Source organism: Eucyclogobius newberryi, unplaced genomic scaffold (assembly GCF_026437365.1).
Source record: "Eucyclogobius newberryi isolate DKJ021-1_F unplaced genomic scaffold, fEucNew1.0.hap1 SCAF_4, whole genome shotgun sequence".
Classification (NCBI taxonomy): domain Eukaryota; kingdom Metazoa; phylum Chordata; class Actinopteri; order Gobiiformes; family Gobiidae; genus Eucyclogobius; species Eucyclogobius newberryi.
In genome coordinates, this window is record NW_027316056.1 from 10349922 (window position 1) to 10367598 (window position 17677).

General features: G+C 39.5%; 1 long non-coding RNA gene across 1 annotated transcript; it reads left to right on the plus strand.

Moving 5' to 3' along the window:
* The first annotated feature begins 2842 nt into the window (after nucleotides 1-2842).
* Nucleotides 2843-6907, plus strand: LOC140377595 (uncharacterized). Its single transcript, XR_011930110.1, has 2 exons — nucleotides 2843-3127; nucleotides 6649-6907. It is a non-coding gene; the product is annotated as an uncharacterized lncRNA (long non-coding RNA).
* Nucleotides 6908-17677: the final 10770 nt, after the last annotated feature.

The window sequence follows — 17677 nt, forward strand, 5'->3', positions numbered from 1 at the left end:
TTTGTGAAGATTTTTTTTTAAATTAAATATTAAAATTACAGAAAGTAGTGCTGAGTTATAAAACAGAATCAGAAAAGGTTTTTATTGCCATGAGGGAACAAAATTCACAAACTATAGGAACTTGCTTCGGCGGTGCAACATACAACAATATATAATAATGTAAAGAGTATCTATACTATCTATCTATCTGACAGTTTAAACAATTTACAAAAATAAAAGTGTTACAAGATATTATTAATTGTCAAGTTATAATTCAGATCAGTTTGACACAATAGTAATAACATTAGCCAGAGCCTCCACCAGAAAAGTCTCACCTTTAATGATCATTAGAGTGAATTACATACGTTTTACACAGATACATTTCACAATAAGAGTCTTTCTCATGTGTCACGAAAGGACAAAAATGACAACAACAGATTTAATGTCAATAGAAGAATGAGAAGTAACAATGGGATCCTTGATGCATTTATCTGATGATCTGACGTTTTTGTGTACTTTTCTTATAATGATTAACTCATAGTTCATCGTCGAGTTCCTGTTTCTCATATCTGACTTGTGTTCGTGTCCAGACTTGTCATCAGTGAGTAAAGCTTGTTCTACTTGATCAAACTGAACTAAACCCTGGCTGCTCAGCAGGAGGTCGAGGATTGGCCCAAAACTATCACATGATTCATAATGTTTGTCATTTTTAAATCATACTCACAAAGCTTAAGGTCAGTAATGAAATCAATTTAACACGAGAAAAGATTAAAAAAAAGAAAATAATGATTAAAATAAGGACAGTTCTGCCATTTGGACTTAATTTGAAAATGGCCAAATTTGACAAACCTTGAATGAGACGCTGCTGTTCTGACGTGGTCTGTGTTTATTAGTTTTTGTTTTACTTTAAAAACGCCTTTAAACATTACATTTAAACATAAACATTACATTTAAACATTACATTTAAACATTACATTTAAACATTACATTTAAAAAGGAAATTGGGACCATTGCCATAGCAAGTAACAATGAAAAAAAAAAAAAATGAAATAAAAGATAATCTTTAATGAGATAATGTCCTCAAAATGATGCATATAACAGGAACTCTGAGAGTTACTCAGGACAGTACAGGATTACTCAAACATGTAGGAATCAATCAAAAGACAATTTTGAGTGAACAAATGATGATCAAATAATGTGACAAGGTCAAAAGCTCATGAAAGGTGATTTTGTGTAATATTTCCCCTTTAATGTAGATAACGCATGTTGAAAGTGTGAGGTCTTATGGCAGGGAATATCCATGTGGTTCAGAATGAGTTAGGATTGTTGCCGTAGTAAGACTTTTAAAACTCTATTACATCTTTTGAATGTGAGAAATGGAACTAACCTGTTGGCTTTAGAAAACATGAATAAATGAATGAATAAATAAGTGCATTATATTGTCATTTCAACGTGAGCTCAGGCACAAATCAATGAAATTCCGTTTCTCATCAGTTAAAAAAGAAAGTACAGTATAAAAACATGTTACTACACTACACACATTCTACACACTCTAGTTGTTCTGACAGTTAATTTGCCTGTGTTTCCACTAAGAGGCTGTGGGAGGATCACAATGATCTCAGTCCTTCTGCTTCTTCCGCCTCCTCGCCCTGTTTGAGAGAAGAATGTCAGGAGGAAGAAGAAAAGGGAGAAGTCAACGATGAGTCATGTATAAAATGTGCACAGACATTTCAGACTGTGATGGACCCGGAACGTGCTTCTCTCTTCATATTAAAGTTTCCTTTTCCACGGGCCCGGGACAGAAGAATAAATCATGCATAAAGTGCCTCGTGTCGGAGAAATATCATATAACGGGGAATAAATACATGTCACAAATTATAAATTGCCATCGTAATATAACAGGCTCTTTCAAACGTGTTTTATATGTTATATGATCCATAACACACCGTGAAAGTCAATGCGGGGGCGGGGCTTATGTAAAGCGCATCTGAGTCAAAGCCATGAAGAGCACGAGTCATTCTCCCACTAAACATGGATTTATTATTGTGGACATCGTTTCTTTTATCCACTTTTGGTGAGTTATTCCCGTTCACTTCCTCGTTTGGTCGGGTTTGGAAAAGTTGCCTTGTTTATGTGCTCCTCAGTGCACAGACTTTAGGCGTTTTATAACTTCATAAATAGTCTAGTTCATCTCTATAATGACGTACCCCACATCATAGAGGTTTATAGTTTGATTTGCCTAGAAATCACGTCTATATTTGTGCCTAAGTTTAGTTTTATGTTGTTAAGAGTCTAGATGTTGATGTAGAAAACAACATGCACTTTTCTCTCTGATAATGACCTCACTGGCCTGTGTTTGTGCTCTACACTTTTGCACTCTAAAGCATTAGGACTAAAGACTAACAAGGACAAAAGATCATGAAGGAGGTGGAAATCATAGGCTGCATTTGACTCCTAACATCTTATGAACTCAGAAGCCCTTTATTTGTGTGTATTTAGTATTGTGCCATGTGGGCTACTTCATTATTCTGTTTCTTTTATGTAAAGTGTGAATGAATGTGGGCAACAGACTGTGCTGTAGTTTCCTTTAGGATTCATAGTATTTGTTTGTCTAAACCTCTCTCTATCTTCACATTCAGCTTTAGTGTAGGCTTCACTTTTCACATTGTGCAAAGAATATGTGATCAGTGACTTTGGATGAAGATATTGATCTGTAAATAGGCTTAAATAAACACTATCACTATCACTTATTAAAACTGGTTCTAGAACAGAAGAGTCATAGTTTGTAGTTTGTTGTTCTGAGTTTGTGAATGAAGCTTGATCTAACTGTGTCGTGTTCATGTTTTCACAGTGTTCACATGTGATGCAGACGTGAAGGTTCCTCTAAAAGCTGTTGTGGGATCATCCATCACATTCCCCGACTCTGTGAAAGAGAGAGGATTTATATTATTCGGACCAAAATATATTGCTTCTGTTTCTGATGGAGTATTTGTGATTGAAGATGACATTTACACAAACAGACTTCACTGGAGCAGCAGCACTGGACTCTTCACTCTGTCACATCTACAACAAAGTGACTCTGGAGTTTACGACATCAATTCTAAAAAAGGAAATGTGTTTAAAAATATATATGAACTCAAACTTTATGGTGAGTAAACCTTTTTTATTTAAAAAAAATTGTAATAGAGTTGGCTGCAGTTCCCTCATCACTGATAAGTACCTGATGATCATCTGAATGACCAGAGCTGATGCTGCCACATGGCTTCACATGCTGTTGTATTATGTGTAAACTGAACCATAAACCTCCATTTCTGTTTAAATAAGACAAAACATTAACTAACCTGGCTCTGCTGGATTGTGTATAATCTTTCTGAATTGAGTTCTGCACAATATCAGTCTGCACAGACTCTCACTGAAAGAAGTCAGGAAAAGACTTAACATTATGACAAATATTTGAATCTGATTGGTCAAAGCTCTCTCTCTCTTTCTCCTTCTCCTTTTCTATAATTATTTATTTAATTGTATGTATGGTATAGTGTAAACACATACTTTAAAGAAGTACAACTACAGTAGGAGGCGATTGATGCACCTTTTCAGTCGCTGCCAACCGCCATTAAAAGTAACACAACAACAACAAGTCCAGAAATCCAACTGTTGTTGAATCCAAGTCTTTAAATACAAAGTGCTTCTACCTGCACATAAAAAAAACCCTAAATAGTCTGGTAAATCTGCTAAAATAAGCCAAAGTACGAGTTTGGGAAACAAATATCATGAGAATTCACCTGGTGGAGCCAGGTTACTCTTTAACTCCTCTTTCAATCCATCTCTTCTCCTGCTCAGAATCTTCAGCTCACTGTCTTCCATAGAGTGGTTTGTGGCTTTAAGATGAAGATGCACGGCGCTCTGTGGTCCTGAACTCCAGTGTCTTCTGTGTTGATAAATCCTCTTGTGCAGAGGCTGTTCAGTCTCACCTGTAATGCTCTTTACAACTTTCCTCACTGTTGGATAGAATGATATAATTTATTTTTTGATTTAAAACATTTTTCTGCATGGGTTTGTCCTCAGAGTGAGTCATCTCATGCACACAATTTATGTTTAGTTTAAACCGGGCAAGACTTTTAGACAAACTGGTTCACCCTAAGGACAAGATGACTACAACTGAATGTGTTACTACAATGAAACACTCCTGGAAGAATGAGGAATTACTCTGATTTAGACTATTTAATTTTGCATTTATATCTCCAAAAATCCAATGAATACAATCCATGACTTATATTTTCTCGGTTATTTAAAAAGAATAGGACTGTTTGTCTTTTTACTTTATGATGTCTTTAAATCAAATCAATAATTCACTTGATAAATGTATTTCATAAAAACATGAAGTACACAGGTGCATGTGCATGAATCCTGCTGCTGAACTGCTCACTCTCATACACGGCCTGTTCAGACTTGTACCTGAGTCTGAAACGCTTTGAACTGGAAAGAAGAATGAGCTGCTTTTGCTTTATTGTTTGTATAATTTGAGAGCCAAGTCTAATTCACGTATATTCACTGTAACTTCAAATATTTACAGAGGTTTTACTGAGTGATATTGATATTTCACATATTCACAGGATCCAGGATTTGCACATGTAAAAAGGTGTAGAGAGACAGAGATGACAAATAGAGACAGACAAATTCTGTCTTAATTCAGTTGTAAACAACACAAGTCCAAATGTAGCCTGGATCCAGACTGGTTCTCTTTACGTCTAATACAAAGGACGGCTCAGTCTGGTCATGACCTTCTCCTCTGCGTCTCAGGCAGAACTCAGACAGAACTCTATCACGTTTGATTATTTCATTGTCTAATCCACCTGTAAATCACTTCCATCTGAGATCTGGGAGATAAAACCTCTTGTCCAGACTCACATCTTTGGTATTGGAGAAGCATGTGTTCTTGGCTGGTCAGATAAACCCAAATGACCTTAAGGCTCATTAATGCTCTACATTCTAGACGCACACAGATACACTTAGAGGCTTTTGTCCGTCCTCTGTGTTTTTTAACCCAACAGTTTGTCCAAATATGATTTGTCTTCCACAGTTGTTTTGGACAATTGTCTAACATGACTTTGAGCGCCCTCTGGTGGTTATTTACTAAAACACAGCCTTGACATTAGAAAGGTTGAAAGTGTAAATCGGCTCTTTTCACTATTTCCGGTTTCCTTAAAAGTGCAGATCTTCACTCCTTCTTCCATTCATGTGGGAATTAGGGAATTATCTGAATCTTGCACACAAAAAAGACAATGAAGAGCGAGTTACAGATGGATAATCACTGGCAGCATGTTAAGACATTTACATAATATGTAAATATGTGACAGGAGGAAACCTATGTGTTATAAAAGTATGTGTTTTTGTCTCAAAGTAAAACTCTAACATTCACTGTCTGTGAAAGTCAGTGTTTAGTCCAAAAAAAAGTCGCCACAGAACCAGAGGGTCACGGGCTAAAGGCCTTTATCTGTTCTTACAGACACATTCTCTGTGGCGTAGTCTCAATACGCTTCTGTAATGATGATGATTTATTTCCATCCAGTTGATCTTGTATTGATGATGTGAGAGAGTGACCGCTGCACAAAGCCTCCTCCAGCTCGTCCCAAACACTCTCACTGGGTTCACATCTGGAGTACATTAGTTTCTGCTTCTCTTTAGATCTTTTCTTGATGCCAATGATTTGACCCTTATTTTGTTTGTTTCATTTGTAAAGCCAAATTAAGCTGTTGGAGTTGTTCTTTATCTTGAAATGTTTGGTGACCATCTGTCACGATCCTCAGAAGCATCATCCGACTGTTGTTACATGTCACTTATCAGCTGCTCTCCCAGACTGGCCACGCCCCCTGTCACTATGTGGGAGCATGAAAGCTTCTCCCTCTGCCGGTCCTTCTCCTCTGGGATGAGGCTTGTGAGTTGGAAATATGTTCTGATTACGGAGACTTTGTGTGAAGTGGATAGTTCTGAAGTCCAAAGCAGGTTTTGATCTGTGTGTGTTGGTTTTCTATAAAATGTAGTTTTGAGTTTTTTGTTTCTTGTTTATCTTGTTTGCTGAGCGTGTCAATGTCTTTTCTTTCTACTTTTGTAACGTTGCTGCATGATATCTGTGTGTTTTTTAGTATTCCTGTGATGTGTAACTCTACGTTTTCCCCCTGATCCTGTATTTTATTGTGTGCAAATTCTGTAGCAAAGAGGAAATCCTCATTCAGTACCCGTCTGGTGTTATTGCAAAAAATGGGTTCTTTATGCTTCGGCTCTTTGGTGTAATATCCTTATTCTATATATATCATTCTTCAAGTTAAATCATTGGTGTTTTTTGAACTTCTCCAAATGGCAGTACAACACATTGTTGTCTGTATCTTCCTCGTAATCCATTAACGAAATTCATCATGTCTTCTTTTAATTAGTCTTTTGTTTGTTTGGTTTAGAAGGATCAATACGTTGTTTTTTTGCTTTAACATGTTTCGGTGAGAATCTTCCTCAGAAGCTACTGTGATGTGTCACTTATCAGCTGATTGACCAAGAAAGTCTCATTTCAATGCAGCAGGTTCTAAACTGCAGATCGCTGTATATCACATGTACTTCCATCTCTAAATGAACTCTTTCAATTGCATCTTGTACTGATTGATTCTTTTTCATTTCCAGAGGCCGTGTCAGCTCTAGTCGTGTCCAGTGTGAACGTGAGCGCTGACAGCTGCACTGTTCAGTGTTCAGTGAAGCACACGGAGCAGACCACACTGAGCTGGTTCAGAGGAGAACAGCCTGTGGACAGCAGCACATCTGCAGTGCTGCTCCTCACTGTCCAACTGCAGGATTACACCTCCCAGTACAGATGTGTGGCTCAAAACCCAGCGGACAACAAGGCTGTTATAGTCAATATAACTACAGTCTGTGAACACAAGGAGACACTGTCAGATACATCATCAGGGTCAAAAGGTAAGAATTCAAATTCAAACGATAAACAACAAACAACAATTAACCTATAAATAATAATGCCTCTATCTTTTGTCTTGTCTTTTTTTGTTAGCTGTCTATATTGTAATTCCCATTGTCTTGACTGTACTCATCATCATCATCATGGCCTTCGTGCTCTATGTGATCAAGAAGTGCTCTAAAAAGGAATCTACACCACTTCAAACAGAAGGCAAGTATTTATACCTTTAGACATTTGAAAAGCTAAAGTGAAGAGAGCGTGTGAGAGCGCTCATTTCAGATCCTGTGAAACCACATTTAGGCCGACTGCATTTCACATGAAACACTGAGGCTGCTGAGGTTTTTGTTGCTGGACAAAAGCGTGACAGGAAGCAGTGCTAACTTAAAGGAATAATGGAGGATTTTTCGTCGATTTGAGAACTTAAGTGGAATGCGCATGCGCACTCCCCGTGCAGACGCACACAAAAACCTTGTTGCTGCACATGCGTTTGTTTATTAGCGCGGCGGATCGCATCGCATCTCTCGTCTCCGTAGATTTCCGTTTCTTCTGAGACAGCTCAAACTGTATTTATCGGTCTTAATTTTGTCCTGTACACTGAGGGAACTATATTATGATAGATCCATGCGCTTAGACACAGGGAAACGTGCTGCTCTCCTGGGGACGAGCCACACGCGGCTGCAGGTGAGCGGTAGGTGCGTTTTATGATTGATACGTGGCAGGACTAATCGAAAGTCCACGCCACGAGGAAATAAGACTCAGATTTGGTGCCAAAAAATCCTCTATAATTCCTTTAATGTTTTCATCTCTGTGGATGTTTTTATCACTAGTAAACCTAAAATGTGTGGTATTTCCTAAATATCTGACTAATTTCCATGAAGTTCTTGCTCAGTGTTGTCGTGCTTCCTATTCAAAAAACTATAGAAATGAATACAAGACTTAGAATATCATTTTTGTGACCAAACTGGAAATCAGTTCTGTTTCTGTCCATTGGGTTCTTGTGTTGGTGAATTTTTCTGCATTAATAACATTTACTTACACAACATTTATAACATATTTCCTCTGTTATTAACACTCACCTACTAATGTACTAACCACCTTTTTATTTTCACAGACTCAGTCCAATACGCTCAAATTACACACTGCATGAGAAATCAGGTTGGTTCAACTGCAGACTTTAAAGGCCAATGATTCTTTGCAGCTCACGCTTCTGATGTGACATTTCTGTCATTTATTCAGGCTCATTCATGACACTAATCAGAGGTGTGGACTTGCAAGTCGTGGCTCAGACTTTTGATGACTTGAGACTTGATTGATTGATTGAACTAATCACAAAAAAATATAAATTGCTAAAATATGAGCCATTTGACTTGAAATGTAAAGACTTGGACTTGGACTTGGACTTGAGGCCAAAGACTTAGACTTACTTGACACTTGTGAAACACCTCGGACTTGGACTAGAACTTGACTAAATGAGTCGACATCAGGACAAAATCAAATCAAGACAACTTTGAATGCATCTGTAGTTTGAATGTTGTTTGGTTTAAACCTACTTTCAGATCACCGCACACACTTGGTAGTTGTAGAATTGGTTAAAGCGTAAAACCTCCTGCAGTTTTCTCTAGAATGTGGCATCAGTGGTTTTCACCTGAGGGCAGCTTATATTCAGCAGGTTAAACCTTGTGTTTACAGTCTGCAGAGCCTCATATGGCAGACAGATGCTAATCTTGTTAGCCACAAAAGCAAAAACACAAGCCCACCCACCAAAGCTTAGGGTGCATCACTCTGGTCCTGGTCTGGTCCTGGTTTGAGCTCAGTTTAGTCCTGATGTAGATTTGGTTCAGCCTTGATCTAATCCTGGTTTAGGCCTCGTCTAATTATCGTGCATTTAAACCTTTGCAGGATCAAATCTGCTAAAATGTCCAAATTGTGAAAGAGTTTTGAATTCCATTGGATCCATTGGTAAATGACATCACATCTGTAACTTTAGGATTCTAAAACTGCATCGCACTGTTCAGCTTCATAACTACATCTGTTTTTGCAGTATCATCTGTTGTATATCTGTGAGAAGTCACATGAGTCAGTGATCTCACAGGATTCTGGGTCATTTCAGTAATGTGAGCCATTTGTTTTGTCTCCAGCTAAAACACGAGGAGGATTTCAGAGGCCGATAATGTTCAAATCTACATTATTCCAATTCACCCCAACCAATCCAATAATGTGATAAGGAGCTGAATCAAATGGGCATTTAGAACATAAATCATTGGCTCTAAAATATTCTGATTGTGGTTTGTTTGTTTGTTTGTTTGTTTGTTTGTTTGTTTGTTCGTTTGTTTGTTTGACTCTAATCTAATCTCTTGCTGTAACTATCTGTAATAACACCTGTGATTAAATAAATGGTATAAAATAGACACATTTAATGCTATACTCTGCAACATTCTAAGCAAAGCAATAACCTCTCCAAGTAGACAGGAAGGTGGCTGGAGCTGGAACAGAAAGGTTACATAGTGCACCTTTAATTATTATTCAGTTTCAAGTTCAAGTGCTGTGTAAATTTAACTATGATCATGATCATTTACATTTTAGTCACACTCACTTCTGCTAAATTGGAACCGTGGCCATAGCAATTAAAAAACTAATCCTTCTACATAAGAATGACCAAAATTCCTCGAATTGGTGCCTATAAATCGAGACTAAAGCAGTGAATTCAGTTGCCCTCCCCCTGGACGCTCTTGAAAAGCCACATTGTCTCAACCGCCTCTGCTCAGAGCTGTGCAAAACAGGAACTGCCTTGATAGCGCTCTGTCACGTACATCAATAGATCAATGCAAATACATTATTCAGCCGTGGTTATCCACTTGGGCTGGCTTCCTGCTGCAACGTTTCAGTTTCATTCTGAGTCCTACAAAAAAGAACACAACATATTTATAACAGAACAAAACAGACTAAAAACTTTATTTGGTGTATTTAAACTTGTTGTAAAGGTTTTTAAGGTTGGTTTTACACCCATCAAAAAGTTTAAACATCTGTAGAAAAAACTAAGGACACTCATTCCATCCAGAGTTTATGCATAATTTAATTTTAAAATAAATTCATATCAATTAAACATCATTGTAAATAATGACAGAAGGCAGTACATTAGTTTAGTCTTGGTATGTACTTTCCCAGTGTGATGTCATCAATTACAACCAGGAAGTCAAATTATAAACCACAAAATTTGCTAAAAAGTTGAATATATTTCTCTTAACTGCATTTCAGTTCAGGTCCAACCTGTAGAGAATTTGTGGTCACATATCTTCTTTGTTGCTGTTTATGTTTCCAATAAGTCATACATTTATCACTGTAAAACTTCCAAACTAAATCAAGTCCAAACATTCTGACATGTTTTCAGTCTAACTCTGCACTGGACCAGCACTGGCAGATATTGTATTGTAAACAAACAAAAGTATTGTTCATAAAACCTAATTATCCTTCTTGTTTTGTCTCTACAGTGCAGCGTCCCATCAGTTCCAATGAGAAGCCCTGACCGCCCGGATCTGACTACTGGCCATTTACTCAAACTGTGGACAGGAATTCATGTGACTTTAAACCAGGAAAACTGCATGTGGGCGTTTCCCAGTTTCCAGAATCTTCTGCAGCGCTTTACATCAGACACTGTCTGAAACCTTTACTCCACATGGTCCAGTCTCCAGGTTTCTTCTGCTCTGCCTTTCCCTCATTTTCCTCCTCTTGCATTCTACCTGGCACATGAACACGTTTAATCCAGCCACAGAGGGTCAGACTAGTGTCATTTCTGTGACCGTCCCAAGCCCAAGAAATGGAGAGGGAGTGTTTGTGTGTATGAACGACCAGAGTTTGAGAGAAGGAATAAGTCAGACTCAACCGACTTGTTCAGGAAAAACCTGTTCTAACGGTTTTCCTAACGAGTTCTAGAGTCATTGTTTGTCTGAGGTGAAGTTAACGTACCATGAGTTCCAGGACCAGACGATTACAACACATTCTGCAGGTATTATTCACCTGACTATGATTCCACACAAGGAGGTTTAAACAGTAGAAGACCAGATTGTAGATGAACTGAGATAGAACGAGAAGTGGGATAGGGGGTAGGTGAAAACAGTTACCTAAGCAGTGGAGCCCCAAATGCAGGACAATACAAGACCAACTCAAACAAGTATAAATCGATCAAAATACAACTCGTTTATACAACTTGTGTAAAATGTGTTTTATATTGTGTTTTCCTGAAATGCACTTGACTTGTAAATAAACTTAATTTGTTTAATTAGGGAATGTGCAGTGAATCTGGATCAAATCGTGATCCAACTGCTTCAAACAGGGACTGATCGGGTCTTTTGAGTCGTGATGTGTCAGTGAAATCATGTGGTTTGGAGCAGAGTTCAGACTTTGGAGGAAAACATTTCACTTTTCTAACTGGCAACGTGAAATGTCTCTGTCCAAAATTGTTTGTGTGTTTGTTTGTGAAATTGATATTGAAAGCAATTTATTTTTGTGAGAAAATGAAGCCTCAAATTGAAAATCATGACAGAGAGTTTCCTGCCACTTCTGTCAGTGTGGTTCTGTTTATCTGTGAAGAAGAATCCAGTAGCTCTTGTGTCAGTGTTGTTCCTCTTGTGGTAATTACGTGATGCTGGAAGCTGCTGGAACTCATGAACTCATAAATTGCAGACAGTGGAAAGTCACTCATTGTTCTATGGATTTGTGTAGTTTTTTGTTGTAGATTTTTAAACATGCACTTTCTAGCTTGTAATTGTAATTTAGAATTCCCAATCGTGAGACTGTGAATTGTGGCTTCAAACAACTTAATTCAGTTTAAAACTGTTTAATCGATCAGGTTTTATACAAAAGGCTGATCTATATGTAACACTTGGTTGTAACCAATGGCAATAATTACAACTTTATTAACTTTTCTAGATGATTAAATCAGGCCGCAAAATAGACGGGGGCCCGGGGCCCGTAAGCTGTCAAATCTCCGGCGGCCGTTTTGACAGACATGCCAACTTCGCAGTCTTCTCGCTTCTCATTGGCCGAGCGGGGTCCGTGAAAGCGGGCATCTGATTGGCCGCTGCGTTCGCGTCTCCTCGGAAATGTCTAATTTTGCGGCAAAAGTGAAGACTGTATAGCGGACTGAGAAATTCAGTATTTATGCTCTTCCTTCATATCAAATAAAAGAACTTTGTTTTAAACCTCGTTATTCGTTATTTAAACCTCGTTATTCGTTATTTAAATGTATCTTGTTATTATGATGCCGCGTGCGCTTGTGGGCCTCTGAAATTGCTGGGGGGCCCCTAACTTTTTTAGGAAGGGGGCCCCCCTGGTCCCTAACTTTGAAAATCTATTTCTCAGCCTGCAAATGGAGAATAGTAAGCACAAACAACTTTTGATTTGACCAAAACAGGATTGTTTAATCAAAAAATAATGAAATTAAAACATTCCACATGTATAACTTTTTATAACAAAGTGTCCACTTTTTTAAAACGGGTAGTGTCATCCTTTTCACAGTTTATTTTTGTTCAGTCAAGTTTTACTATGTGGTATAGTTCGTGATCATTAATCCAAAAGGGCCTCGTTGCAATGAGGAGCCCAAGTGTTCTGGATCGTAGGGTTGTCCTCGGCCTCAGTGTCGAGGAAAAGCAGCGGCAGGTGATGTGGTCCTCGTAAAAAAACAACCTGCATATTATGAATTATACGTTACTGTCACAATCCATATGCAGGGCTGTCTCATATCTTATTTACATTCACATTTACAAGCTTGTATTAATCTCTCAATAACAGTCTTAAAGCAAGTAAAAAGCATTGGCCAAATGCTAAATTTAACAGCAGACCACAGTTATACACACACAAACCACATTCTGGTACATTGTTCCAAAATACAGTCATCTCCGATCGGTTTTTTCCATTCCTTTCAGTGAATTAGCATGGAAGCTACAGTTAGCTAGCAAGATTAGCTCAACTCAAAACACCCAAAATGACTCACCAGAGAAGATCTCTGCAGAAAACTGTTACTGCCGGGATGAATTACATCTGTTAACCCGTGAGCTAAAGTTTTAACATATATTTTCTTAATAAGAACAGACCAGAATCCCAACGTGTTCTTGACCCATGTCTTTACCATGGATGTATTATGGTCTTTACCTGATACGTTTCTTTCCATTTCTGCATTTTACTGACTAGAGCAACCGAAGAAAAACAATAGAGCGTATATTGCCACCTGCTGGCGGATAACTGTAACTGCACCCAAAACGTCTATAGTCGAACAAGTGAACAACTTAAGATAAGATAAGATAAGATAATCCTTTAATGTCCACACATGGGGAAATTTAGTTGTTACAACGCAGTAGATACAGAGGAAAAGGACCGATAATAGGAAGTTTCAAAAACACACTCTTAATAGAAGAACTCTTATGAACAAAACAAAAAACTCTTATTAACAAAACTCCTCTCATATCTTAAAGGTCCCATAACATGCAAAATCGACTTTTCAGAGCTTTTAACCTTCTTACATTGCTATTTGTGCTTCATATATGTTCCCGGAGTGTTTTTAGGCCCGAGCCCCAGCAGGGCGGAGGGCCTATTGCTCCCGCAACGCTGCCGAAGGCAGCGTTGCAACTGTCTGACCAAACATGCGGGCGCAGCCCGCATGTTTGGTGCCCCGTCGCCCCTGGCAAGTACAGTGAACTAGCCCATGCCGAAGGCATGGATCATGCATACTTACTCCTGCTATGACAGAAATAGTCAACAATTTGTGAATGGGCATAGCCCATTCACAAATTGTTGACAACAGCAGCGCGAAGCGCTGCATTCCTCCAAAAACCCTCCTGGCATCGTCCCGTACGCGAGAATCCATGCCGCAGGCATGGGCCATGCTTGTTTCTGCTCAAATCAATGGAAGTCTATGGGGAGTGGGCGGGGCATCCTGACGAAATAGGGAGTGACGAGCGCGTAAGCGCGCGTAATGATGATTCCACCCCATGGCGGCATGGGGAAGGCTTAGAGCTTTCAAACGATGTACAATTTGTTGTTATAGAAAAAACGGCTATATTGTTTTTGCTAAAAATATTATTATTTTTATTTTTATTATTAGGCCCGAGCGCCACAAGCTGGCGAGAGGCCTATCAATCTCGTAAGGCCGTGCGAAGCACGGCTGCGAAAGTGCGCACGTAGTGCGCACGAAATCGAGCGCGAAGCGCTCGCCCACTTCCAAACACTCACTAACGCACTCCTCCACTCATGCACGCCCCGTGCATACTAATTAGTTGTAGGAAAATGGAACATTACCGTTGTAAACGGGCGAAGCCCGTGCAAAAGTTCGCACTAAACGAGCACTTTACATTGGGATGACGACCGCGAAGCGGTCGTCATCCCCATATAAGGCACTCATTTGCGCTAAGTAGCTCACGAATACGTTCCCCATCTCTTGCATGTTCCGTGCATATAAGCATGTAATGCAAAAATTGAACATTATTACTGTATAGAGGGCCAAAAACACAAAGTGGGCGGAGCCCACTCAAAATTATCGAAAGTACCCGTCAGTGACCAGGGACCCACACCATGAGGTAGGAAAGCGCGAGCGCTTTCCGAAAATGTATAGTTTATGATATTTGAAAAATGGGAAACATTGTTTTCGCATCGGAATATTATTCTTTCTTTCTTTCTTTCTTTCTTTCTTCTTCTCGGGACCAACCCCCCTATTTTTCACCCAGTGAACATTGACGAAAAGTCACAAAAATTTGCACACCTCTAAAAATCGTGCCTCTCTACATTCTGGCTATTTCCCTTTTCTAAAATAAAAAAAAATTGGCGCGTCAGCGCCACCAAATGTACCAAAAATGCATTGAGAGATGGGAAATGACCCAAAAAAAATCTGATCGTAGAATCATGAAATTTGGCGCAGAGGTAGATGGTGACAAGAAAAGTAAAAAATATTATTACGGCAACGCCGTCCCCCGAACCAAATGTCGGCCATATTGCTTCAAAAATGGCTAAACATGACTTCGGAGTTTTTCCAAACGTCGTACTTTTACGAACTCCTCCAAGGGCGTTGGCCCTAAAAAGCTGAAATTTGGTGAAAATGCTACTGAGGAGTGGGACATGAAAAGTTATCCAAATTACATTGATACCTCTCACGGTCTCTGTGCGGCGAAGCCGCAAACTGTAGCTAGAATTTCAGAAATCTCCCATATTTAAAATTTCTGCCGTTTGCGCAGATAAAGTCCGAATTGCGTCAAATTAGAATCAGTTGTTAAACTCTTTGCCCTAAACCTACTTGAAGTGAAATAAATTCATTTGGCGCCACAGCGCCCCCTACAGATTTTATATGGAGGTTAAATGTTTAGTTATGTTTAGCGTAATAAAAGGACAATTGGGGCGCGTTAGCGCCCCCTCCTCTTGCGGCGTGGCGGCGGTGTGGCGGCGGCGTGGCGAGGGCCGATCATTGCCGCTTGCGGCTATATTTTTTCTTGTTCTTCTTCAGCGCTTTGATCTCTAATTTGCCCCCCTGAACATGCTCAAAAACTCACCAAACTTTGCCCAAAATTCAGAATCGGCGAAAAATTTTGTTTTTTCTGGGCCATTTTTTTTTGCGTTAAAAAATGGCGCGACAGCGCCACCGACAAAAGTCAAAATACATTGCGCCTATGGAAGACGCCCCGAGGTCAACTTTGTCGTAGAGCTACGAAATTCGGGACACGCATTCCTCTTGTGAGGACAAAAAAAAAATATTATCGTGGCCACGCCCCCAGACTTACCCTATGGCCACCATCTTCCTTTGAAAATGAAAACACGCTGTGTTAGCCATTTTGTTCACGTCAAACTTTGACGAACTCCTCCTAGGGCTTTTTGCCCACCGACTTCAAAATCGGCGTACGTCCTCTGGACAAGTGGGGCATCTAAAGTTATTCAATTTTTTGAGATACCTTTTACGGTCTGTGTGCGGCGCAGCCGCAAAGTTGGACAACTTATTTTGGAATATTGCAGGTCTAAAAATTGCTCCCATTTGATCAAAACCAGTCCGATTAGGACCAAATTTGAATCATTTGTTAAACTTTCTAGTTTGGACCAGTTTAGGCTGACAAAATTGAAATGGCAGTGATAGCGCCCCCTACGGAGTGACCTTTAAATTAACATTGAAGGTCAAAAATTAGTTTTACCAAAATTGTCTAAACTTTACCCAAAATTCTATTTTGCCGTCCCGATCACAAAAGCCAATCACAAAAATGCCAAAATTTTTACGCCGTAGTCGTAGCGATGACAGAAACCTCCCATGTTATCCCTATGGGAAAACCACAAAATCTCTCAAATTACCACATTTTTATGTTTTACACTTTAACGAAGTCCTCCTAGTGCGTTTTGCCCACCAACCTCAAAATCGGTGTACGTCCTCTAGACAAGTGGTGTATCTAAAGTTATCCAAATTTTAAGGATAACTTTTACGGTCTTTGTGCGACGGAGCCGCAAACGTTTCCCAGAATTCTGACTATTTGGCCTTCAGAGTGGCCTATAAACAATAGAGTTTTTCCAAATGACATGATATTTTGAACAAAATTCTAATTTGCCATCCTGATCATAAAAGTATGAGAGCCAAAGTCATATTTTGTACGGCGTAACCGTAGCGTTGACAGAAACATCCCATGTTATCCTTATGGGAAAATCGTAGAATCGCTCAAATCACCACATTTTTACGCTTCACACTTTAACAAACTCCTCCTAGGGCGATTGTCCGATCAAGTTCATATTTGGAGAATATCATCTACACAAGCGGGCCATCAAAACTTACCCATATTTTGATTCTAAGTGCTACGGTCTCTGTGTGGCGGACCCGCAAATATATGTCAGAAATGGGAAAACAGCGAAATCTCTAAAATCACCACATTTTTACGCTTCACACTTTAACGAACTCCTCCTAGGCCGATTGCCCGATCAAGCTCATATTTGGGGAAAATCATCTACACAAACGGGGCATCAAAAGTTATCCATATTTTGATTTTAAGTGGTACGGTCTCTGTGCCGTGGAGCTGCAAATATACTGTCACAAATGGGAAAAACGCCAAATCCTTGAAATGTTCACATTTACGCTTCACACTTTAACAAACTCCTCCGTGGGCAATAGCTCGATCAAGCTTTACTTTGGGAAATATCATCTACACAAGCGGGGCATCAAAAGTTATCCATATTTTGATTCCAAGTGCTACGGTCTCTGTGCGGCGGCGCAGCAAATTTGACTGACACTTGTGTTCATTTGCACTGGATTGGCCATGTCCAATGTGTCGCCGTCTGTCAAGTTCTTTTTTTATTCAACACACAATAAGGGCGCCATCTTTATCAAGTCAAAAGCGCAGAGTCGGAAGGCCGGCGGCCCGCGAGGGCCGTTGGATGCCGCTTGCGGCTTTAATTTTTCTTGTTCTTCATCGCTTTGAACTCTAATTTGACCCCCTGAACATGCTCAAAAACTCACCAAACTTTGCCCAAAATTCAGAATCGGCGAAAAATTTAATTTTTTCTGGGCCATTTTTTTTTTCGTTAAAAAATGGCGCGACAGCGCCACCGACAAAAGTCAAAATACATTGCGCCTATGGGAGACGCCCCGAGGTCAACTTTGACGTAAAGCTACGAAATTCGGGACACGCATTCCTCTCGTGAGGACAAACAAAAAAAATCATTGTGGCCACGCCCCCAGACTTACCCTATGGCCGCCATCTTCCTTTGAAAATGAAAACACGCTGTGTTAGC